General features: G+C 35.4%; 1 protein-coding gene across 1 annotated transcript in view; it reads right to left on the bottom strand.

Moving 5' to 3' along the window:
* The window catches only part of CNBD1 (cyclic nucleotide binding domain containing 1), a 489467-nt gene that overhangs the window by 124606 nt on the left and 338597 nt on the right, over positions 1-26264 (bottom strand). The gene's annotated exons all lie outside the window — the stretch shown is intronic.

Here is a 26264-nt window from a genome sequence, read left to right as displayed (position 1 = left end):
TTAGAGGAAGATCTGCAATTTGAAGACCAAACTTAGCAGCAGCAAGGTATTTAGGTACCAGGAAATGACAGATCTGATGCAAGTTACAGTATATCCCACTAGGATATAGCAGCAGAGATGATTTAGGGTCATGAGGAAATAAAATCACAAAGAAGACAAGCATATCTGTGTCCAAAAGGAGGCAGTCCCCTGGTTAATTCTGCTCGAGTACTACACAAATAACTTCAAAAAACGTTAGGTAATGCCACACTTCCTTGGATGAAGTGTGCTTTTTTGTTGTCCCAGCATCTCTGTAAAGACACATTCATCCCCTTTGGCCATCCAAGTTGTTCAAGGAGAACTCTACCATTTTCCAGGGGCAGGGCTGTGATTCAGCTCCAGCTGAACAACAAAGTCCCTCTCCTAGCCAGAGTGAATTGTTAAGAGTGTATATATGACTCCAGCCCAGCCAGTGAGTCTTATTAGATTTTTCCTGGAACAATCAGGAACAGACTTTTTCACAGGGATTGTCTGCTGTGAAAAAAATGTATCCCCTAGATATTTTTGGCCATAACATGGGGAAACTTGCTGGAGAAGAGAATTAACACAAAGCAAAACAGACCCAAGGACTGGAACAAATAATCACAGTGCAATTAGTTCAGATTTTGGATTGAGGTTGCCTGAAAGTAACTGGAACTTCCCAGTTATATATACCAATAAATTACTTTGAGTTTATTAGTATTTTTACTCTTGATTCCTTGAGTTTGATTTCTGTCATTTAAGAGGCAAATATATTGAATAAAACACATTAAAGTAATAATTCATGAAGCCTTCCTGGAATATCCTTGCTAGGATCTGATCATTTAAATTTTTAGGAAGAGTTTTCTTAAAGACTCCATTTAACATATGTACCAAAGTAAAAGACACTGTAAAATATGATCCATTCCCGTGTCTCATTGAATATCTGCAGCTAGCAAATTACACTTTAACATGTTCATGTACTTCAATTACCATCAAATAAACTGTATTCTGGACAACAGTTGATTGTGTTTGTTTCAACACACAAAAATGCTGTTCATTTCATTTGCGTTTTTCATTGTAATTCTAAGTTTTAATCAAATATTAAGCCAATAAATATTCTATGTAAAAAAAGAGTTTGTTTCTATGAAATCTAAACATAAATGCATCAGAAAGATCTAACAGTTATGAGTTGCCCAAGAAAATATCCTAATTAGGTAGAGGTAAGAACTTGGGAAAAACAAACAAAAAAAACAATCTTCACAAAATATTTTATTTCTTGTTCCTCTTTAAATGGATTAATATTAGAATTCAAAGGTGTATTAAAAAATGTGCATCCATATTCAAAGAGGCCTTCACCCTCCATCAAAACATGGAAAATAAGGAATAGGTGGAATATTTTAAATTAAAATAAAATTCTTAAGCTACCTAAATGTCATTTTACACATTTAATTTTTTTTTCAATTATGTTACCAGTTACTAGTTATAACATACCAGCACATCTGTACAGTTTTAGCCTTTTAAAAGTTAATGTGCCTGGTTTTCAATTTAACAATGTATATCTTTACAGTTCTTTTTCAGTTCTTTAATTCAGATTTTAAACTCAGTAAGGATGTGTACTGTTTCCGGTGACTCTATAAGAGTTCTGGGTCTTACATATTGCAATGCTTACTGATAGAGATACAATTCCTTTTAATTATACCATTCTTTGCTATGTCTAGTCTCTTGTGTATATATACATGTATGCAGAAATAAACATTTTATAAAAGTTTCCATTCTTGAGAATAATATTAATAAAATAATTTTTAAATATTTTATAACATAAAAAGTATAATATTAATATTTTTGATATACATATATATTTTAAACTGCAAGTAGTGCTGAGTCATGGATGACTCATTTACAGAGTTCTCCACATGTTAATAACTATTTAGTTAAATCAGGTGTCCAAGAAACAAAGAAAACACCTTGTTTTACTTCCATTGTTTTTTATTTTATATTTTTCCTCACATTTCCAGCACCTGTTTGTCCTAGTTAAATGCCAATCCAAGATAAGGTGTATGGTGCTGGGATGTTATATGTAGAAGGGGAAAGGGAGAGAGGGATGGAAGGCCACCACATATGGTTCCACAGGTTATTCACTGTGTAAGGCACCTGGCTGCAGGTGTTAGTGTGGTTGAAACACAGCTCAAGACCCAATCACCAGGCTGTGCATACTGGCACAGAGCTATACCTGCTGAGAGAAAGCTGTGCCTTTTTCCCATTTACACAAAGGTGATATGTAGTCTAGAACAATTTCCTTAGCTACTCCTCACTCTGCCCCATATTTGGATTGTCTTCTATCCTCATTCTGTTTTTCTCCAACAAGCCTAGGACCCAATTATCTTTACTAACTTTATAACTCAAACTTCTTTCAAACTATGGCTTTCTGGGTAATATATTTGAATATAATTCAGGATTGTATATATCCCAAAACTTATAATTTCATTTATGCTATTCTTTGTAAGGCCTAACTGAACACAAAACCAAAACCAAAACCAAAACCAAACAAAAAAGCAAGGGGAAATATTGTTATCCTCATAACCATATATCTATTTAACCATATATCTATTTCTCAGTTGTTTATTATAGCAACATAAATTTCTTGAAACATCAGTTGGGTGTATCCTTCGGAAAGAGAGAGCAGGGGAAATTCTATAAACTGCATGTGATCTAACAAGAGCATGGGGACAACAGAGGTCTGGCCAGCAGCAGAAGCAGAGTAGTAAACATAGACATTGATGAAGGAAGGCTAATACTCAGAGCTCACAAAGGCAAATATGTGAAATGATAGTGACCTGACTGGAGTTAAAAAAAAGTTAAACTCCAGATTTTGTTCTGCCTGGAGTCTAACATGCCTACCTCTGCTAATAATAGGCAGATGTGATTTTTCCAAATACCAAAAAAACTCTTAGAGAAATAATATACTGGGTGGAAGATTTTCCATTATATTTTATAATGAAAATATAATAGAAATAATATAATGAAAAGAAGATTCATTTTCTTCATTTCAATTCTGGATTTCAAATATGACATTTACCAAAAGCCTAACCTTGGAAAAATAAATTTTTGAGCTTTAGTTTCCCTTAATAAAGTTTCTATTTATTTTTTTAAGTTTATTTATTTCTGAGAGAGAGAGAGAATAAGTAGGGGAGGGACAGAAAGAGGGGGAAAGAGAGAATCCCAAACTGACTACACACTGTCAGTATGGAACCTGATGTGGGTCTCGATCTCATGAAGTGTGAGATCATGACCTGAGGCAAAATCAAGAGTCAGATGTTTAATATACATATTTGTAAAGAGGGCCTAGTTGTGTGGAATATCAAATTACCTTTATGACAAAAAAGGTGTAGCAATGTAGTTATAATCTTAATATTAAAAATCAGATTTATAAAGTGATTTGAAGACACTTTTCTCAAATAAATTGTTAAAGGATGCCTTTAAATGCGAAGCTCCCTGGTAATTATAGAAAACAGCTTAGTTTGTGTAATTCTACATTAGTAAGTTTAGAAATACAAATATCACTTTGTAAGATTCATTAACATCTATGGAGATAAAAGTTTGTGGTATCCCACAAATTTATTACTCTGATACTGTCAATACAGTCTGCTGAAATAATGAAAATACAAATATTATGTGTAAATATGTTTTCATTTTCTGAGATTATCTTAACCCTCCCATACCTGACACATACTCTTTCTCATCTGTAAATGTGTAATTCCAGAGAAATTTAAGACATTCAAATTTCACAGCAAAGAAAACAAAACTATAATGACATAGTTTATTTTCTAAGCTATAGTCACCGTTTAAAAGTAGTCGTCACTAAAATGATACATGAGATCTTTAAAAAAGTAGCCATATAGTCAATCTTTGTTATTCAGTAGTTTTTAAAAAAATCCAGTCCTACAAACTTATTACACCATTGTTTTTGTCCTTTTTTTTTTGTTTTGCAATATTAAAAAACACTTATTTCCTGTGTTGTTAATTTTAGGCATTCTGACTGGTGTGAGGTGATCTATCATTGTAATTTTGATTTGTATTTCCCTGATGATGAATGATGTCAAACATTTTTCATATGTCTGTTAGCCATTTGAATGTCTTTTTTGGAAAAATATCTGTTCATGTCTCCTGCCCATTTTTCAACTAGATTATTTCTTTTGAGTTTGATAAGTTATTTATAGATTTTGGATACTAACCCTTTATCAGATATGTTATTTGCAAATATCTTCTCTTATTCAAAAAGTTGCCTTTTAGTTTTGGTGATTGTTTCCTTCGATGTGCAGAAGCCTTTTTATCTTGATGAAGTCCCACTAGTTTATTTTTTTCTTTTGTTTTCACTGCCTCAGAAGACATAGCTAGCAGAAGTTTCTATGCCTAATGTCAAAGATGTTGCTGCATATGTTCTCCTCTAGAATTTTGAAGGTTTCAGGTCTCACATTTGGGTCTTTGATCCATTTAGAATTTATTTTTATGTATGGTTTAAGAAAGTGGCCCAGTTTTATTTTTCTTCATTTTTTTGTTTTGTAATATCAGAAAACACTTATTTCCTGTGTTGTTAATTTTAGCCATTCTGATTGGTGTGAGGTCATCTATCATTGTAATGTCTGTCTAATTTTCCCAACACCATTTGTTGAAGAGGCAGTCTTTTTTCCTTTGGATTTTCTTTCCTGCTTTGTTGAAGATTAGTTGACCATATAGTTGTGGGTCAATTTCTGGGGTTTCTATTCTGTTCCATTGATCTGTGTGTCTGTTTTGTGCCAGTACCATACTGCCTTGATCACTAGAGCTTTGTAATATAACTTGAAGTGTGGGAATTGTGATGCCTCCAGCTTTGCTTTTCTTTTTCAAGATTGCTTTGGCTATTTGGGATCTTTTGTAGCTCCATACAAATTTTAAGATTGTTTGTTCTAACTCTGTGAAAAGCGCTGGTGGTGTTTTGATAGGGATTGCATTAAATGTGTAGATTGCTTTAGGTAGTATAGACATTTGAACAATATTTGTTCTTCCAATCCATCAGCATGGAATGTTTTTCAATTTTTTTGTGTTTCCTCTTCAATTTCTTTCATCAGTGTTCTGTAGTTTTCGGAGTACTGATCTTTTACCTCTTTGGATAGCTTTGTTCCTAGGTATCTTATGGTTTTTGGTGTAGTTGCAAAAGGGGTTGATTCCTTGATTTCTTTCTTCTTCTTCATTATTGGTGTATAGAAATGTTACAATTTCTGTACATTGATTTTATATCCTATGATTCACTGAATTTGTGTATCAGTTCTAGCAATATTTTGGTGGAGTCTTTGCATTTTCTATATAGAGCATCATGTCATCTGCAAATAGTGAAAATTTGACTTCTTCCTTGCTGATTTGGATATCTTTCTTTTCCTTTCCTTTCCTTTCCTTTCCTTTCCTTTCCTTTCCTTTCCTCTTTTCTTTTCTTTTTCCCTTTTCTTTTTTTCTTTTCCTTTCTTTTTTCTTTTTTCCCTTTTCTTTTCTTTCTTTTCTCCCTTCTTTCTTTTCTTTCTTTCTTTCTTTCTTTCTTTCTTTCTTTCTTTCTTTCTCTCTTTCCTTTATCTTTTTGTCTGATTTCTGAGTCTAGGACTTCCAGTACTATGTTAAATAACAGTGTGAGAGTGGACATCTTTGTCTTATTCCTGACCATAGAGGCAAAGTTCTCAGTTGAGGACATTAGCTGTGGGTTTTTGGTATACAGCCTTAATCATATTCAGGTATGTTCCCTCTAGTCCTACTTTATTAAGGGTTTTATAACAAATGGATGTTGTACTTTGTGATACGATTTTTCTGCATCTATTGAGAGGCTCATACAGTTCTTATTCTTTCTTTTATTTAAAATTTTTTTTAATCTTTATTTATTTTTGAGAAAGAGAGAGAGAGAGAGATAGAGTGTGAGCAGGGGGGGAACAGAGAGAGGGAGACACAGAATCCTAAGCAGGCTTCAGGCTCCAAGCTGTCAGCACAGAGCCAGATGCGGGGCTCAAACCCACGAACCATGAGGTCATGACCTGAGCTGAAGTTAGACGCTTAACTGACTGAGTCACCCAGGCGCCCCTCTTTCTTTTATTAATGTGGTATATCACAGTGATTGATTTGTAAATATTGAACCAACCCTGCAGTCCAGGAATAAATCCCACTTGATCATGGTGAATGATTCTTTTAAAGTACTGTTGGATTCAGCTTGCTAGTATGTTGTTGAGAATTTCTGCTTCCATATTCATCAGGAATATTGGACTGCAGTACTGTTTTTTAGTGAAGTCTTTGTCTGGTTTTGGAAGAAGAGTAATGCTGGTCTCACAGAATGAGTTTGGAAGTTTTCTTTAATTTCTATTATTTGGAATAGTATGAGAAGAATAGGCATTGAATCTTCTTTAAATGTTTGGTAGAATTCCCCTGGGAAGCCAGTCATCTGACCGTGGACCTGTGTTTGTTGGGAGATTTTTGATGACTAATTCAATTTCTTTACTGGATATCAGTCTCTTCAAGTTCCCTATTTCTTCCTGTTTCAGTTTTGGTAGTTTATATGTTTCTAAGACTTTTATACATTTCTTTCAGATTGTCCAATTTGTTGACATATAATTTTTCAAAATATTTTCTTATAACTATTTGTATTTTTTGCGGTGTTGGTTGTAATTTCTCCTGTCTCCTTTGTAATTTTATTTATTTGGGTCCATTCTCTTTTCTTTTTAATAAGTCTAGCTTGCAGCTTACCAATTTTATTAATTTTTTTTTCAAAGAACCACTCCTGGTTTCATTTATCTATTCTACTGTGTTTTGTTTGCTTCCATATCATTTATTTCAGCTCTACTTTTTTTTCAAAGAACCACTCCTGGTTTCATTTACCTATTCTACTGTGTTTTGTTTGCTTCCATATCATTTATTTCAGCTCTACTTCATCTATTTTCAGCTCTACTTTTTATGATTCCCCTTCTGCTTGCTTTTGGCTTTGTTAGTTGTTCTCTTCCTAGTTCCTTCAGATAGAAGGTTAGGTTTTTTATTTGAGACTTTTCTTGCTTCTTGAGGTAGGCCTATACTGTGATATACTTCCCTCTTATGACTGCTTTTGCTGTATCCCAAAGGTTCTGGACCATTGTGTTTTCATTTTCAGTTGTTTCCATGTAATTTTTTATTTCCTCTTTAATTTCATGGTTGACCCATTCATTCTTTAGTAGCATGTTCTTTAATCTCCACGTAGTTGTGGTCTTCCCACATTTTTTTTTCTTGTGGTTGAGTTTAAATTTCATGGTTATATGGTCAGAAAAAATGAGAGAGCTAGATATGATCTCAATCTTTTTGTACTTGTTGAGGCCTGATTTGTGACCTAGTATGTGATCTATTCTGGATAAATATTCCATGTGCACTTGAAAAGAATGTGTATTCTCCTGCTTTAGGATGAAATGTTCTGAAAATTCTGTTAAGTCCATCTAGTCCAGTGTGTCATTCAAAGCCATTGTTTCACTGTTGATATTCTGTTGATATTCTTCTTAGATGATCTATCCATTAATGTAAAAGGAGTGTTGAAGTCCCCTACTATTATTGTATTATTAACAATGAGTTCCTTTATGTTTGTTATTATTTTCTAATATCTGAGTGTTTCTAATTTGGGTGCATAAATATTTACAATTGTTAGATCATCTTATTGGATAGATCCCTTTATTATGATATAGTGCCCTTCTTTATCTCTTATTACAGTTTTTGGCTTAAATGCAGTTTGTCTGATATAAGTATTGCTACACCAGCTTTCTTTTGATGTCCACAGGCATGATAAATGTTTCTCCAACCCTCACTTCCAATCTGCAGGTGTCTTTAGGTCTAAAATGGGTCTCTTTAGGCAACATATAAAGGTTTTTTTTTAATTTTTTTAATCCATTCTGACACCCTGTCTTTTAATTGGAGTGTTTAGTTCTTTTACATTCAGAGTAATTATTGATGGGTATGTATTTATTGCCATTTTATTACTTGTTTTGTCATTTCTGGATATTTTCTCTTTTCCTTTCTAGTGTTTATTGCTCTTGTTATCTTTTCTCACTCAAAGAGTCCCCTTTAATATTTCTTGCAGGGATAGTTTAGTGGTCAAGAACTTCTTTAGGTTTTGTTTGGGAAATTCTTTATTTCTCCTTCTATTCTGAATGATAGCCTGCTGGATAGAATATTCTTGACTGAATATTTTTCCTATTTGGCACATTGAATATATCATGCCACTCCTTTCTGGCTTACCAAATTTCTGTGGATAGATGTGCTGTTAGCCTTATGGGACTTCTCTTCTAAGTTAGGGACTTCTTTTGTCTTACAGCTTTTTAAAAAAAATTTAATGTTTATTTATTATTTGGAGAGAGACAGACAGACTGTGAGTGAAGGAGGGGCAGAGAGAGAGGCAGACACAGGAATCAAAGCAGGCTCCAGGCTCTGAGATGTCAGCACAGAGTCTGACATGGGTCTTGAATTCATGGATCATGAGTACATGACCTGAGCTGAAGTCGGAGGCTTAACCAACTGAGCCACCCAGGTACCCTTTTTGTCTTGCTGCTTTTAAGATTTTTCTTTATCACTATATTTTGTAAATTCAACTATAATATGTCTTATATTGGCCTGTTGTTGTTCATTTTTATGGAGCTCTCTTTGCTTCCTGGATTTGGATGTCTATTTCCTTCCCCAGATTAGGGAAGTTTACAGATATAATTTCCTGAGATAAACTCTCTGCTTCCTTTTGTCTCTCTTTTTCTGGAACTCCTATGATACAAATATTATTATGTTTGATAGAGTAACTGAATTCCCTAAGTCTACTCTTGTGATCCATAATTTTCTTTCCCTCTTTTGTTCAGCTTCATTATTTTCCATTTTTCTATATTCTATATCACTTATTCTTTCATCTGCTTCTTCCATTCTTGTGATCATTACATCCAGTCTGCTTCAAATCTTGGTTATTACATTTTTCATTTCTCTGCATTGCTCTGCAGTAAGGATCTTCCTGATGTCTTCCATGCTTTTCTCAAGCCCAGCTAGTATCCTTATCATTGTTGCTTTAAATTCTGGATCAGGCATATGATTTACACCTGTTTTGATTAGATCTCCAGCTATGACCTTCTCTTGTTATTTAATTTGTAATGAATTCCTCCATCTTGGCATTTTGCCTAGGTCTCTGTTTTCTTCTGATTGGTAGAAAAGCCTTTTGTTTCCTGCTCCTGACAGTAATGGCTTTATGAAGAAGAGATTATGTAGTGTCCAGGGCCCAGTGCTTCAGAAAGTGTCTCTACTCTGTGCTGCATACACTCTGCTGCCTTGTTTTGGTTGCTCTTTGCCTCAGGTCAGTCATCTGCAGAGGTTCTCCTTGCCTTAAAGGGGCAGTGTGTGGACCTTGGCCAGAGTAAGGCATGTTTTAACTAGATGTGCTCTGGTCTTCTTATTAAAAGAGACCTGATGCTAATCCTACTAAAATGAAGCTTTACAGAATTCTATGGTCAGTAGACATGGTACATGCAAAAGTTTGTGCTGTTTTTTTTCTGGGGAAGGGGCCCACTGCACTGGTCCTTAGGCACACCTGCCAGAGAAAAGCAGTACCCTGAAGCACAGAGGGGCAGACCTTGGTGTAAGAAGGTTATTCAGCCAGTGTTAGCATGGTGCTATTTACTGAAGTTGGTTTAGGCTGAGGGGCAGGGGAAGGAAATGGCACCAGCTAGTTAGTTTCCTAACTAGGGAGAGAGGAATCCATGCTTGTTTTTCTCAAGGAAGCACTTTCAGAAGAGAGAATAATTTCCCCTCATGCATCCCAGGCAATTTTTAGATTTCTGTTTTCACACTGTATGTCTCTGGGTTGCTTGCCAACCTGGAGCAGCACAGTGCACCTTAAGCTCTATCCTGGCCAAGCCTGTTGACTTTTAAAACCCCAAATTTCAGGGACCTTGTATGGTGGGGACCTGCTCTGTTCCTCTGGGAAAGGGTCTCACTGCACTGGGACTGATGCAGGTTTAACCCAGAAAGGCAGTCATGCCAGAGCACAAGGAAGGGGATTTGGAGCAAAGCAGACTAAACAGTCAGTGACCAGGTTAGCTGCCCTCAGCAGATGTTTTTGTGCCTATGCTGTGTAGTGGGAGAGGGAAATGGTGCCCACCAGTTATTTTTCCTTGGAGAGTCAATGCCACATCTCACAGATGTGCTCCAATAAGTATGAACAATCTCTCCCCATGTACCTTAGGTGGGATCCTCAGATCACCCAGTCTGCCCCAGGGTTGCTTGCAGGCCTTCTCTCCAGGTGTAGGGCAGTGCCCTCAGGTCTCTATCCCAGCCAAGCCCAATGACCTCTAAAACTCCAGCTTTTGAGCTCCACTGATTGCAAAAACTTATGAAAATCACCCCCTCTCAGTTTCCCAGACAATAGCTTTGTGGAAGTGTTCTCCTTGTGTGTATCCCTGTGCACTCCACTCTCTCTTGGCTTTCTCTCTGTGACCAGGGCTGCCGCTCCTCTGCAGCACCTGCAATCCATTTCTCCCCCAAATTACATTTCCATACTTCCCACCTTCCTCAAAGTGACTCCTTTTCTCCCTCTAGTTGTACAGTTTGTTCTATCAGTCCTCAGGTCAATTTCTTGGTATTCAGAATGATTTGATGGTTATCTTAAGGCCATGTTTGAGGTACAAGGTAAGCCTAGGGTCCTCCTACTACACAGCCATCTTAACTCCCTCCTCCAATTAATATTTCAACAGAGAGTCATTCCTGCTTCTTTATTTCATCTTATTAAACATACTCAAGATCTCATTATACACCAAAGGAACTCTTTGGTCTAATGCATGCTCTTTGCCTGGACAGATCTCTAGGGGAAATTTCATTTGTTTTCATACATTAATGAACCGGGCCTTAGAATTTAGAAGCAAGTAAAATAACCTCTTTTCTATTTTCGCTCTCTCTCTCCTCCCCCCTTAAAATCTATAATACATCAAATATTAATTACCTAACTACTTGAATTATTCTGTCTGTCTTTGTCATCTTATCTCTCCAAATGTGAAAGAACCTTCCAAAAATCATATTATCTTCAAAGCTGATGAAAATTGTCAAACCCAAGATGCTAAGGGCTTCTATCAATGCATCTGCCAGTGGGAGAATGATTGGGTGCATCACAGCATCCAATAAAAATAGCTTCTTTATTCAGTAGATTCCTTTGGATTTGTATAATGCAAATTATAATAATTATTTATTTATATAATTATAAAAATAAAGATATTATGGAATATCTTCAAAATACAGAAAAGTAGAAAAAAGCAATCAATACTATCAAGAAACAAAAATTATTAACAATTCATAAATAATAGTTACAGTACAGTACAATAGTTAGCATTTAAAGTCCTACTCTGAAATTTTTAGATACTACTTTGATTAAGGTGAATGGTATTTATAATTAACATCTCTATGAATTTGAATGTCCATATACTTGGTATGCTTAGAAAAAAAGTTATGTCCTATATTTGGTTTGTAAAATGTGAGGAAATGGAATTGTGTCATTTTAATTTTTTTTTGGTGGAGGAAAATGCAACTTTACTTCTAAATGTCAGGAGATAGAATGCCAAAATTCAATTACCTTAATAAGGGACATTATAATTTTTTTTAATGTTTATTTATTCTTGAGACAGAGACAGAGCATGAACAGCAGAGGGGCAGGGAGAGAGGGAGACACAGAATCTGAAACAGGCTCCAGGCTCTGAGCTGTCAGCACAGAGCCCGACGTGGGGCTCAAACCTCTGAACTGTGAGATCATGACCTGAGCCGAAGTCGGATGCCTAACCAACTAAGCCACCCAAGTGCCCCAGGGACATTATAATTTTTATAATGATAAAATAAAAGAGACAATGGTCATATGTGGGAAGTAGAAAGTTCTATAAAGAGCTTCAGCATTGCCTGGGTTGCTCATGAAAAGTTCTGTTTACTCATAAGAAAGTTGAATAGATGAGTGTTCTATTATTAAAATATATTTAATTATATCCTGTTTCCAAGGGATTTGAATTAATTAAATAAATGCTTAATTTAACTTAATTTAATTTCTATCTATCAGCAGGATAATTATTTAAATCAGTAGCAATTTTTTACTTTACATAATTGTTTAAAATATTGTTCACCTTTATCATACTGTTATCACAATTAGAGGGGTAAATTTAAAGTGAAAAATGAAAATACCTACTTCCTACAAAGCATATTTGGATGTATTCTATGGATATTAGTATATCTTTGTCAAATTGCAAGATCAATTGAGAACAAAATCAATGGTTTTATAGTGCATATTTATATTAGTTTCCTGCAGATACTGTAATAAATTGTCACAAACTAGGTGGCTTAAACCTGTGAAGTTTAGGGACACCTGGATGGCTTAGTCAGCTAAGCGTCTGACTCTTGATTTGCTCAGGTCATGATCTCACAGTCATAGATTTCTGTCCAGCATCAGGCTCTGTGCCGAGTGTGGAGACTGCTTGGGAGTCTCTCTCTCCCTCTCTTTCTGCCCCTCTTGCCCTCTCTCTCTCTCAAAATAAATAACCATTAAAAAAATCTTAAAAAAGCCTGTGAAGTTTATTTATTGGTAGTTCTGGAGGCCAGGTTTCTGAAATCAATGTGTCAACAGTGTCCTTCCCCCTCCAAAGAATCACTAAGAGTGGGCTAGAGGGAAATCTTTTCCCTCTGTTAGCCTCTTGTGGTTGCTGGCCTTAGTGTTCTAGCCTGCTAGCTCATCACTCCAATCTATTCATATCACCTTCTCTTCTGCTTGTGTTTCAATTAAATTCCCCTTGCATTCTTCTTTTAAAGATACATAGAAGGCAGACAGGACCCACCTGGATAATCCAGGATAAGGTCTTCTTCTCAACAGCCTTAAGGTTACCCATCTTTTGCCATGTAAAGTAATATTCACACGTTCTAGGATTAGGAAGTGAATATATCTTTGGGGAGTCATTTCTTCTGCCTATTACAATAATAAAAGGTGTAATTTAACTACAATATTTAAATTTGTATTTATCAAACTGTTCAAATTCTTGAAATTTTTCATATGTGAGTATCATGTTTACCAAATAAGAACTTCCTCAAACTGATCTTTTCAAATAAGAAATATGTTTAGGTCTTAATAGCAATGCATTTTATTTTCTATTGGCAAAATTTTCAGAATTTTGCATCCAGACTCTAATACTTAAGACTTAGTGGGGATTTTTTAAGTTTATTTATTTATTTTGTGGGAGAGAGAGGGTGGGGAGGGACAGAGAAAGAGGGAGAGAGAATCCTAAGCAGTCTCTGTGCTGTCAGAGCAGAGCATGGCAACGACAGTCTATCTTACCAACTGTGAGATCATGACCTGAGGTGAAATCAAGAGTTGGAGGCTTTGACTAAGCCACCCGGGCACCCTAAAGCTTAGTTTTAAAGATCTCATGTACATGCATCCAGATCCACATGTTTTATACATGGGCAAATAATTAATTATTTAGTAAAACAAAATTTCACAATGAAAATTAACAGAAACATTATATTTAATGATATTTCTATCCACAATATTTCTGAAGTAATTTTTGAAAGCTCTTATGATAACATTAGAAGCTGTTTTCACAGAATGTTAAAATTACTGAATTTTATCTAGCAGTTACACATTTCTGTCATGAATTATTACTCTAGCAAAAAGATGTACTACCAAATCATGAAGAAACAGTTTTTGTTTTTTGTTGTCTTTTTAAAAAAAAAATCAGCTGTTTCATGGGAGAAAGTTAAAATTTCTTGAGTCACAAAGGAAACTGTAATATAGAAAGATCCAAGTAGAAATATTGGAACATACTTGAATTATCTTCACAAATATGTTTAGAAAATAAAGTAATAAAAACACACATAATTTGAATTTGTACCTAAAGATAGTCAATAGCACCATAAATCCTTTAATATAAATAAAAATTAATATGAAGCTGAAAAAACAAGCTGTGATCAGGCCCTTCAGCACTCTTGGGAACATTTGCAGATGGAAACAACCAGAGGGCCTGGGTTTTAATGACCAAAACAAAAGGGAAGAAAAAAATGTGTTCTCTTACTAGTTAGGGAATAAGAACAAACATGCTACATAATAAAAACATAAATTACAAATATCTGTCAATGAAAACATGAGTTACAAATATCTGTCCATAGCCAAACAAGTCACTGAGAAAGTTATGTGTAGCTTGGGCTCTGAGTAGGACAAAAGCAAGCCTCTCACAAACATTTATAAATAGTGGCTTGCACTCACAAAAGACTTAGGAATGGGGATGGGGTGGTCTGTATTTAAATATCTCTGGGAAATACTAGGAATGTTTTATTCTAACTTGGAGGTGGTGGGTGAGAGCACAGGCCCATTTAAATTTATGTTTGAGAATCCTACCCAGTGTTTTTAATATGACATACCCAGATACACATACATCATACCCAGACATACCCAGATACACATACATCAGTGCAGCAACAAACTACTCTGTTTGAAATTAAAAACAAAAGAAAGCATCTCATACAAGCACAGATTGCCAAGGGTACTAAAGAATAGAGAAAATGTATTTGAAAAGATCTATTCCATACGATACCCTGAATAATCAAAATGCTTCCACATTAATTTCTTTCTATTATTAGTATCACTGATGCCTTTTATCTCTTTGCCTCTGCACTAGCAAAATAGACTTTTGTTTTCCACTGCTTCTCTCCTTTCAACAATCATTCATATTGCTTAGCGTGATTCATTCTTCTAAAACTTTTACCTCCTTAGGTAGCTTTTACTATTCAAAAACCTTTAATGACACCAAGTTAGCTATAAAATAAAATACAAGACATGAATATGGAATTTAAAATACATCAGACTATTTATAGTTGTTACTAGGATCACAATGATCACAAAGAAGCACTTTAACTCAGTTGGGCTGTTTGATCCACTCTCCTAAATCATCTGCAAGGCATATATTGGCTCATGTTAATTTTCCTTTCTTTCCTAGAATTATCACTCCTACCCACTGTCTAATCATAACCAAAAAATCCTTTCTTCCATTTAACTTCTACTATATCTGTTGGAAAATAGTCACTTAACAATTATCATGGTAAATAATATATATGTCCAGAGATACTGATAATTATTCTATGCAAGATATTTGTGATCCATCTCATTACCTTAAAATTAAAGTCTTTTATTTTTTCTAATTATTAAATCTCATAAAATCAAATCTAAAGTCAAACTATCCTACATTGTAAGAAATGCATTGTAGCTACTCAATATTTAATTTTATGTAATTTTAGAATGCATTTCTTTTTAACTCGACAAAAAGCAATTAATACAGTGATTTCTACATAGTAGATATTCAATAAAAATATGAATTGATTAAAGCAAAATGAAGAATTTCTAAAAAAGCATTTATTTACAAAAGAGATAAACTTTGATGGAATGGATGGGACTAAAGGACTATTTTTGGTTCCTAAGTACAGAACACAGAGTCCTTCTAACTAGATTTAAATAAAAAGAGGTTTATTAGAAGGTATTAAGAAGGTGCAGGAGGACCATGAAACCAGGTTTCAATACTACCAAAAAAAAAAAAAATCAGCCAGTGGAAAGGCCCACCCACAATATAGAGCTCTTCTAAAGGAAACCTCTCTCCTAGGCATCACTTGTAATGCTAGAGGCAAAATCAGAACCACCACCCTCATCACCATGCCTATAAAAAGACCTGCTCCATGACTTCTTGCAAATATTATACAACTGTATTCATTGGACATAAGACAGGCCATAGTCAAAATTAAATATTTTTTAAAAGATTCTAGGAGATGTAGTCTTTAGCTTTTCTAGACACTACAGTAGAGAAAGGCAGGTTAAAAGTGCTTGAAAGTGGCACTAATCAATATAATCTGCAGTGCCTGTCATACTAAGAAAATGTTTCTTATAGCAATATTTATTTAAAAAAAGTGTATACAATGACAAATACAGAAAGAATTTACTAGTATTTACTAAAACCTATTAAAAGTATTTTATTAAAAGTATTTACTAAAACCTATTTATAGCAGTTCTATTTACCCAGTACATCGTGCCAAGCTATCAAGAAAAATGTCAAGAGAATGAGAAGACAAGCCAAAGATTGGGAGAAAATATTTGCAAAAGACATTTATAATAATGCACTGTTATCCAAAATATACAAAGTACTCTGAACAATAACAAAAAAAAATCTGATTAATAAAACAGGCCAAAGACCTTAACAGATACCTCATAAAAGAAGATGCCTAGATTAGAAATAAGCACATGAACATATGCTTCACTCAAATGTTATCAAGGAAATGCACATAAAACAACAATGAAATACCACTACAAATCTACTTGAAAGGCTGAATTCCAGAACACTGACAATATCAAATGCTGATGCTGATGTGGAGTCACAGAATCTCATTGCTGATGGAAATGCAAAAGAATGCACCCATTTTAGAAGACAGTTTGGCAATTTCTTACAAAACTAAACATATTCTTCTTAATATATTATCCAGGAATTGTGCTCCTTGACATATATCTAAAGGAGTTGAAAAGTTATGTCCATACAAAAACCTGCATACCGATGTTTATAACAGCTTCATTTAAATGGCAAAACTTGGAAGCAACAAAGACGTCTTTCACTAGGTGGAGGGATAAATACACTGTGGTATATCCAGGCAATATAATATTATTGAGTATTAAAAAGAAATGAGCTATCAAACAATGAAAAGAAATGGAGAAACATTAAATATATATTATTGAGTGAAAGGGACCATTCTAAAAAGGTTACATACTGTACAATTCCAATTTTCTGAGACATTGGAAATGGCAAAACCATTTAAAAAACCACACAGCAAAAAGATGTAGTTGCCAGTGGTTAGGGAGCATGGAGGAATGGATGTGTGGAGTGCAGATAATTTGGGGGACAATGAAACTACTCTATATGATACTATGATGGTGGATAAATGTCATTACACATTCACCCAACCCAGAGAATGTCCAAAACCAGGAGTGAAATGTAAAGTAAACTATGGGCTTTGGTTTATGATGTTTCAATGATAATGATGGTTTACTGTAGGTCCATTAATTGTAACAAATGTAACAGTTTCATGAAGTATGTTAAGGGTGGAGAATTCCAGGAGGAGGAGTCAACATGGTGGAGAAGTAAGGGGACCCAAAATTCTCTTGTTAAACATTACCTCAAACACAGCACTATTGAGGCCAGGAGGCTTGGAATTCCATGAATCCAGGCTATAGAGTGACAAAAACATCTCCAGGGCCCCATGACAACAACTTGATGGGCCATAGGGGCATGATTGTGAATTGGGAGAGATAAAACTGGTGGCATAGGCGTGGAGGTGAGGGATCTCCTGTGGACAGACAAAAGGAAGAGAAAGAGAGGCTGTGGAAGTATAGGATTGTATTTGGACAAGAGAAAACCATGGACTGGGAAAGGGAAAAAATGGAGAAAGAACCAATTTCTAACTTAATCCAGGGTTGTGGGGTTTTCTCCAGACTGGGTCCTGCCTTCTGTACATAAACCTGGGGTTGGTGGGGCGGGGGTAGCCAGCCCTGGGCTCGGTAGCAAGCTCAGAGGTGCAGTATGAGAGAGTAGTCCCCTCCCTTGAGTGCTGTGGGAAAGTATATAGCTGCTCCAAGGACAAAATGCCCTGCAGGCACCTGCCAGCCAGAGGCCCTTTGTCTGCTCGCAGGGTGGAGTGGCACTACCCCAGAACCAGGGTGCACAGAGCAGGATCTTCTAAGACACTGGGGTTTGGGTATGAGCCCAGCACCAAGGAGGCAAGGGAGACTGTGGAAAAGGACAAACCAGCTGCTCATGCCCTTGCAGCACTGTGAGAATGGCCTGAACAGAGTGGTGTGAGACACCCAGTCTAGGGAGGAGAGACTGGGGTGTCACCATTTTTCTCCCCATCACCAACAAGGTCACTTTTTAATATAGTAGTGCTTGCAGGTGCAGGACTATAGCTACATGACAAGCTATAAAAATGAATGAATGAATGAATGAATGAATGAATGAATAGATAGATAAATAAATGACAGAAAACTAGCCAAAATGTTGAAACGGAAGAATTCTCCTCGAAAGAAATTCCAGGAAGAAATGACAGCTAGAGAATTGCTCAAAATAGATATAAACAATATATCTGATTAAGAATTTAGAATAAGAGTCAAAAGATTAATAGCTTGGCTTGAAAAAAGCAGGGAACAGACAGTGGGTCCACACTGGAGGCAGGACCTGCCTATACCAAACCACGCTGATAACTGTGCATCTACAGGAGCAAGACTGACACTGACAAGACCAGACAGCCCCTCTTCCAGACAAGCACAGCCACCGGTTCCAAGGCACTATCAGATATCGTTCCAATGGTTTTGTATTTTCTGATTTGATTCTTGGTCAAGAATATATTTGTTTTTCTTTCTTTTCTCCCTGTTATTTGTTCCCTTCTCTATTCTGTTTTTTGTTTGTTTGTTTAGGCAGACATTTTTAATCTATTATTTTTATATCTCTTCTTTATCTCCTTCTTTATTTTCCTCTCTGTCACTCTGGTTTAAGCCATATAGTTTCTCTGATTCTCTGCCTGGTCATTTTTTTTTCTTTTCTTTTTCCCCACCCCTGTTATTTCTCTCTTTGGCTTCTTCCACCATCCCCCACTTTTTAAACTTTTTCCAGGACTACCTCAATGAACAAATCAAAGCACTACCGGTAGAAGGTCCAAACCACCACTACAAGTAGGAAGATAAAGCAACCAGAGTCACAACAACAGAGATCACGCAACACACTCCAAAAACACTTCCTGAAGGGCCAGGCCATGGACATGTATGACCTCTTTTTAATATAGTAGTGCTAACATGTGAAGAACATGTGACAAGCTATTAAAACATATAAAGGACAGAAAACTAGCCAAAATGATGAAACGGAAGAATTCTCCTCAAAAGGAATTCCAGGAAGACATGACAGCTAGAGAATTGCTCATAACAGATATAAACAATATATCTGATCAAAAATTTAGAATAAGAGTCATAAGATTAATAGCTTGGCTTGAAAATAGCATAGAAGACAGCAGGGAATCTATTGCTGCAGAGATCAGGGAACTAAGCAATAGTCATGATAAATTAAGAAATGCTGTAAATGAGGTGCAAAATAAACTAGATGCAGTGACAGAAAGGATGGGGGAAGCAGAGAGGAGAATAAGTGAAATAGAAGATAAAATTAGAAAATGATGAAGCTGAGAAAAAGAGATATAAGAAAATACTAGATCACAAGGGGAGAATCAGAGAACTAAGTGATTCAATGAAACATAATAATATCTGTATCACAGGAATTACAGAAGAATAAAATAGAGAGAAAGGGGCAGAGGTTTACTTGAACAAATTATAGCTGAGAACTGCCCTAATGTTGGAAAGGAGGCAGACATCCAAATCCAAGAGGCATAGAGAACTTCCCTCATATTTAACAAGAATAGGTCTTCTTCACAGCATATCATAGTGAAACTGGCAAAATATAAAAATAGAGAATTCTGAAAGCAGCTAGGAACAAACAGGTCTTAACCTACAAGGGTAGGCACATAAGGGTAGTAGCAAACCCATCCATGAAAGTCAGCAGACCAGAAGGGAGAAGCAAGAAATATTCAATGTGCTTAATAGGAAAGATATGCAGCCAAGAATCCTTTATCCAGCAAGGCTGTCATTTAGAATAGAAGGAGAAATAAAGGCTTTCCCAGACAAACAAAAACTGAGGGAGTTCATAACCATTAAACCAGCCATGCAAGAGATCTTAAGGGGGACTCTGTAAGTGGAATACTGCAAAGACTACAAAGAACCAGAGACAGCACCACAAGCATGAAATCTACAGATAACACAATGACACTAAATCCATATCTTTCAATAATAACTCTGAGTGTAAATGGACTAAATGCCCCAATCAAAAGACATAGGTATCAGAATGGATAAAAAAAATAATAAGATCTATCTATATGCTGTCGACAAAAGACTCATTTTAGACGTAAGGACATCTTCAGATTGAAAGTGAGAGGATGGAGAACTATCTATCATGCTACTGCAAGTCAAAAGAAAGCTGGAATAGCCATACATATATCAGACAAACTAGATTTTAAACTAAAGTCTGTAACAAGAGATGAAGAAGGACATCGCATCATAATTAAGGAGTCTATTATCAAGAAGAGTGACCAATTGTAAATGTTTATGCCCCCAATTGGGAGATACCCAAATATATAAATCAATTAATCACAAACATAACCAATCTTATTGATAAGAATACGGTAATTGCAAGGGGACTTTAATACTCCATTTACAACAGTGAACAGATCATCTAGGTGGAAAATCAATAAAGAAACAATCACCTTGAATGATACACTGGAACAGATGGACTTGACAGATATATTCAGAACTATTCATACAAAAGCACCAGAATACAGATTCTTCTCCAGTGCACATGGAACATTCCCCAAGACACATCACGTACTGGGTCACAAAACCCTCAATAAATACAAAAGAATTTAGATCATACAATGCATATTTTCAGATCACAACACTATGAAACTTCAGAAAAGCCTCCAATAGCATGGAGGTTAGAGAACATACTACTAAAGAATGAATGTGTCAACCAGGCAATTAAAAAAGAAATGTAAAAAATATATGGAAGCAGATGAAAATGAAAACACAATAGTCCAAACCCTTTGGGATGCAACAAAGGAAGTCCTAAGAGGAAGATACATTGAAACCAGGCCTATGCAAAAACAAACAAACAAACAAACAAACATCCCAAATATAAAACCTAACTGCACACTTTAGGAACTAGAAACAGAACAGCAAAGAAACCCCAAAGCCAGCAGAAGAAGAAATAAAGATTAGAGCAGAAATAAATAATACAGAAAAAAAAAACATATTAGAACAGATCAATGGATCTAAGAGCTGTTTTTTTTTAAGAAAAATAACAAAATTGATAAACCCCAAACCCCTAGCCAGACTTCTCAAAAAGAAAAGAGAGAGAACCCAAATAGATAAAATTATGAATGAAAGAGGAAAGAAAGATAACAACACCACAGAAATACAATTATTAGAGAATACTATGAAAAATTATATGCCCACAAAATGGACAACCTGGAAGAAATGAACAAATTCAGACACCCACACACTACCAAAACTCAAATGGGAAGAAATAGAAAATTTGAACAGACCCATCACCAGCAAAGAAATTGAATCAGTTATCAAAAATCTTCCAACAAATAAGAGTCCTGGGCCAGATGGCTTCCCAGGAGAATTCTAACATATATTTAAAGCAGAGTTAATACCTTTCCTTCCCAAGTTGTCCAAAAAAACAGATCAGAAGGAAAGTTTCTGGACTCATTCTATGAAGCCAGTATTAGCTTGATTCCCAAACCAGATAGAGACCCCACTAAAAAGGAGAATTACAGGCCAATATCCCTGATGAACATGGATGCAAAAATTCTCAACAAGATACTAGCAAATAGAATTCAACAACATATTAAAATAATTATATACCATTATCAAGTGGGATTCATTCCTGGGCTGCAGGGCTGGTTCAATGTTCACAAATCAATCAATGTGATACATCACATTAATAGAAGAAAGGATGAGAACCATATGATCCTGTCAATCGATGCAGAAAAAACATTTGACAAAATACAGCATCCTTTCTTAATACAAACCCTCAAGAAAATCAGTATAGAAGGAACATACATTAACATCATAAAAGCCATATATGAAAAGCCCACAGCTAATATTATCCTTAATGGGAAAAAACTGAAAGATTTCCCCCTGAGGTCAGGAACACGACAGGGATGTCCACTCTCACCACTATTGTTTAACATAGTGTTAGAAGAACTAGCCTCAGCAATCAGACAACAAAATGAAATAAAAGGCATCCAAATTGGCAAAGAAGAATTTAAACTTTCATTTTTCATAGATGACATGATACTCTATGTGGAAAACCTGACAGACTCCACCAAAAGGCTGCCAGAACTGATATATGAATTCAGCAGAGTCGTGGGATACAAAATCAATGTACAGAAATCTGTTGCATTTCTATACACCAATAATGAAGCAACAGAAAGACAAATAAAGAAACTGATACCATTCACAATTGCACCAAGAACCATAAAATACCTAGGAATAAACCTAACCACAGATGTAAAAGATCTGTGTGGTGAAAATTATAGAAAACTTATGAAAGAAATTAAAGAAGACACAAAGAAATGGAAAAACATTCCATGCTCATGGATTGGAGGAACAAATATTGTTAATGTCAATACTACTCAAAACAATCTACACATTCAATGCAATCCCAATCAAAATTGTACCAGCATTCTTCTCAAAGCTAGAACAAGAAATCCTAAAATTTGTATGGAACCACAAAAGACCCCAAATAGCCAAAGTAATATTGAAGAAGAAAACCAAAGTGGGAGGCATCACAATCCCAGACTTTAGCCTCTACTACTAAGCTATAATCAAGACGGTAGGGTATTGGCACAGAAACAGATACATAGACCAACGGAATAGAATAGAGACCCCAGAATGAGACCCACAAATGTATGGCCAACTAATCTTTGACAAGGCAGGGAAGGGTATCCAATAGAAAAAAGACAGTCTCTTTAGCAAGTGGTGTTGGGAGAACTGGACAGCATCATGCAGAAGAATGAAACTGGATCACTTTCTTACACCATACACAAAAATAAACTCAAAATTGATAAAAGACCTAAATGTGAGACAGGAAACCATCAAAACCATAGAGGAGAAAACAGGCAACAACCTTTTTGACCTCAGTTGCAGCAACTTCTTACTTGACATGTCTCTGAAAGCAAGGGAAATAAAAGCAAAAATAACCTACTGAGACTTCACCAAGATAAAAAGCTTCTGCACTGCAAAGGAAACAATAAACAAAACTAAAAGGCAACCTACAGAATGGGAGAAGTTATTTGTAAATGACATATCAGATAAAGGGTTGGTATACAAATCTATAAAGAACTTATCAAACTCAACACATGAAAAACAAATAATCCAGTGAAAAAATGGGCAGAAGACATGAATAGACACTTTTCCAAAAAGACCTCCAGATTGCCAACAGATACATGATGAGTTCAACATCACTCATCATCAGAGAAATACAAATCAAAATCACATTGAAATATGACCTCACACCAGTCAGAGTGGCTAAAATTAACAACAGGAAACAACATTGTTGGGGACAATGTGGAGGAACAGGAACCCTCTTGCACTGTTGGTGTGAATGCAAAGTGGTACAGCTGCTCTGGAAAACAGTGTGGAGGTTCCTCAAAAAAATGAAAAATAGAAATGCCCTACGACCCAGCAGTAGCACTGCTAGGAATTTACCCAAGGGATACAGGAGTGCTGATGCATAGGGGTACATATACTCCAATGTTTATAGTAGCGCTTTCAATAATAGCCAAATTATGGAAAAAGCCTAAATGTCCATCAGCTGATGAATGAATAAAGAAGACGTGGTTTATATATACAATGGCATACTACTTGGCAATGAGAAAAAATGAAATCTTGCCATTTGCAACAATGTGAATAGAACTGCAGGGTATTATGCTAAGTGAAATAAGTCAGGCAGAGAAAGACAGATACCATATGTTTTTACTCATATGTGGATCCTGAGAAACTTAACAGAAGACCATAGGGGAGGGGAAGGGGGAAAAAAGTTACAGAGAGGGAAGGAGGCAAACCATAAGAGACTCTTAAATACAGAGAACAAACTGAGGGTTGATGGTGGGGGTGTTGCAGGGAAGAGGGGAAAATGGGTGATGGGCATTAAGGAGGGCACTTGTTGGGATGAGCAGTGGGTGTTTTATGAAAGCGATGAAACATGGGAATCTACTTCTGAAGCCAAGAGCACACTGTATACACTGTATGTTAGCTAACTTGACAGTAAATTATATTAAAAATAAAATCATGGTAGCCATTCTCAAAAGGCAAAAAAAAAAAAAAGTGGGAAATGCTATGTAAGACTGGGGATAGGGGGTATATGTGAAATATCTGTACCTTCGGCTCACTTTTGCTGAGATCCTATAAGTGCTCTAAAGTGTAAAGTCTATTAAGAAAACATTAAGTGAATTAATATATTACATTAGAAAATATCTACCTAATGCAAAAAATAGCCATAAAAAAGGAATGGAAGGAAAAAAACCATCAGGATCAATAGCACTTCTAAGCACCACCTTTTTTCTGGGATGCTCAAAAGTGTACACTGGGGCTGAGAATAGAAAACCCCACAGAATGATCTGTAAGATACTGAAGCCAAAAACTTATTGGAACTCAGAGCCCAGAACTTTACATTTTTATTAGGTAGAATTTCAAAGTATATATCCTGTGTCTGAAACTCTCCTCTTTTGGTTTGTGAAGACTAGATATCTTTTTTACTATTAGTATAATGGCATATTTTATCTTTCAGAACTAAGTTGACTACCACTTTTTTTTAAGTATCTCTAGTTATTGTTTGCTATGTCAAATTTTGCCTGGAAAAGACAGAGCATACTGATATAGGTAGGATAACAATAAAATATACATAAATAGTTGATTGATGCCAACTTAATTTAATATTTTTTCTTCTACACAATAACCACAGAAACTGGCTGATTAGTGAAATAAGCTGGTTGTTATTTTTTCAGCCAGTCATACTTCGAAAAAAATAACACCTGTGAAGACTTTAATTGGTGTGATAGGAACTGGATATGCCCAAATTACAAGCAACATTGTACACATCTATTACAGTCAGGATCCATTGGCATGTGAAGCTTAAGTAAGAAGACTTAGGAAGTTAACAAAGGAAATTGAGCCAGAAATACGCTTCACTTATTTCATAGATTGCTAAAGATTAATCCTAAATTCTATCACTCTTTTGAATAATTAAATCTCTCTGAAACTTCATCCAATATACACTCCTAAAAGATCAAAATACACATAATTATGCTTTGGAAATCATACTGGTGCTAATTTTAAACCTATATAATAAAAGTATAATTTGAGCAACAGTCTCTACATTTTCTGATAAAAATTCAAAATCTTGAGGAAAGTCGAGAAGTATTACATCTAATGCTTCTCTTTGATATATCAAGTTTGTCACTACCATAAAAGAAAATTTGATTAGGTTGACAGAACTTATTCTTCAGCTAGGTATGTTTATTTATAAGAACCACAGTATTTCAGGGCTGAAACGGGCTTTGAAGATCATTTATTGTAATTGTCATTCTTCTCTAAGGAGGACAAATGATTTTTAAAACTGTATAAATGTAAGCACCACATATTTGTATTTGGGAATCAGTGGCAAAATAATGCTACTTTGACTTATTCAATATAATCACAGACTGTCCAATGCAATAGATAGATTCCACCATTATTCTTATTTTTTTCTCTTTTTTGTTTCCTTTATTTTTTTAAATATTTATTTTTGAGAGAGACAGAGACAGAGCATGAGCAGGGGACGGACAGAGAGAGAGGGAGACACAGAATCCAAAGCAGGCTCCAGGCTCTGAGCTATGAGCACAGAGCCCAACGCAGGGCTCAAACTCATGAGCCATGAGGTCGTGACCCGAGCCAAAGTCAGATGCTTAACCAACTGAGACACCCAGGCACCCCTCCACCACTATTTTTAAAGACCTTTACTAAAAAGAAGTTGAAACCAGCATTAGTCTAAAAAATTGCATCAAGTCAGTACCTCCTTAACATTCTGATGCTAAATTTAAATATCTTAGGTTGATATTTTAGACTGAGACACATATTAGTCATCATTAGTAATCAAATGCATTAAAAGCTCATAATTATTCCCCATATACACCTAAAAATATTAATGTCCTCACATATAGACAAGACTGAAGTATTATTTTTTATACAAAATAGTCTTGGGATTGAGGCATGGACCAAAATGTGATATTTCTGATACCAAAGGAGGAACTCATGATAAATCAAAACATTCATATTAAAGAATATATATTTCTATTCAATAAAATATGCTGAATTTATAAATGTTCAATACTTTTTTTTCCCAAGTAAGTTTACTACTTGCTTTTTTATATATACTGTTGGCCAAAAATGGCATTAATAACTCATTAGAAAAAATGTTTCATGAACAAAAATACATCAAAAATTCAATTTTTACAAGCATGATAAAATATGTGTTTGGCTAAATATGGGTTAAACATTGTATTTCAAAACTGTGATAAATAAAAAGATA

The sequence above is a fragment of the Lynx rufus genome, unplaced genomic scaffold (genome assembly GCF_022079265.1).
Source record: "Lynx rufus isolate CCGP_SWC_20201006 ecotype Redwood Valley unplaced genomic scaffold, mLynRuf1.p SCAF_12, whole genome shotgun sequence".
Taxonomy (NCBI): Eukaryota; Metazoa; Chordata; class Mammalia; order Carnivora; family Felidae; genus Lynx; species Lynx rufus.
This window is presented reverse-complemented; position numbering and strand designations above follow the sequence as displayed.